Below are 1,071 nucleotides of genomic sequence, written 5' to 3'. Positions count from 1 at the left end.
TGAGTTTGAGCAAGCTCCAGGAGTTGGTGGATGGAGAGGGAAGCCTGGCGTGCTGCAGTCCTTGGGGTCACAAAGAGTTGGACACAACTGAGCAACTGAACCGACTGATGAGCACCTTGAATTGGCTTAGGAATGTAGAGATATCCGGGTTTTCCCCACTGGTACCCCAACTGCACAGGTGGTCCTACAAAGAAAATTGCCTCCTCTAAGAGGAGTCATCAAAGCAGAAAACCAACACACAGCACTGTAACAGTCACGCTGCCCATTTTAGATGTTCATGCATTTAAGAGGCAAAAGAGCTCCCATGGCTGCTACTTGACCTTCTTACCATGATAGTGTTTATTCATGGATCAGAAAGTCAGGATAAATTTTAATGCTTCATATGCAGTCATATTTTTTGTTTCTATTATGTTTTAGACTATATCAATGAACAATAGAGTACAACAGATATGAAAAAGATTTGGAGGAACTTCAAACTCCCTCCAGGTAAGTGATTCTATATGTGCTTTGGGTCTTGAATTTTGTGACAGCCAGATATTTGTGAAAAGAACTTGAACCCAGAAAACTCTACAAATATAAACAACTGCATATATTATATAAAATTCCAGAATAAAAGCCCAAGGTCTAGAGATTTCTATATCCTTCAATACCATAAATTCTAGGAACTATGTGTAATGTCCTCATCCTTGCCAAAAAAAAAGAGAGAGAGAAAGAACTAAAACACAAAAAATAAGTGACTATTTTTAAAACTCTTTCAATAAGGTTGTATGCATGTTGTCCAAATTCTTTGCATGGATTAAATATTGTGTACCAACTTTCCAAATTTTGCATTCCATGTTCCTGCAAACTCTCACTACAGAGAAGAAGAAAATCTTCCTAGTTGCTGATAAAAAGTAAAGCCCTTGGTCTAAATCAAAGTGACCAATATAAATTTTTTCACATATAAATTGAGATCATCAAAAACATATATGCGCAATTTAAGAAATGTGGGCTTCCCTGGTGGCGCTAGTGGTAAAGAACCTGCCTACCAATGGAGAAGATGTGGGTTCAATACCTGAGCCAGGAAGATCC

Source organism: Bison bison, unplaced genomic scaffold (genome assembly GCF_000754665.1).
Source record: "Bison bison bison isolate TAMUID 2011002044 unplaced genomic scaffold, Bison_UMD1.0 scf7180017864359, whole genome shotgun sequence".
Lineage (NCBI taxonomy): Eukaryota > Metazoa > Chordata > Mammalia > Artiodactyla > Bovidae > Bison > Bison bison.
Note: the sequence above shows the minus strand (reverse complement) of the source record.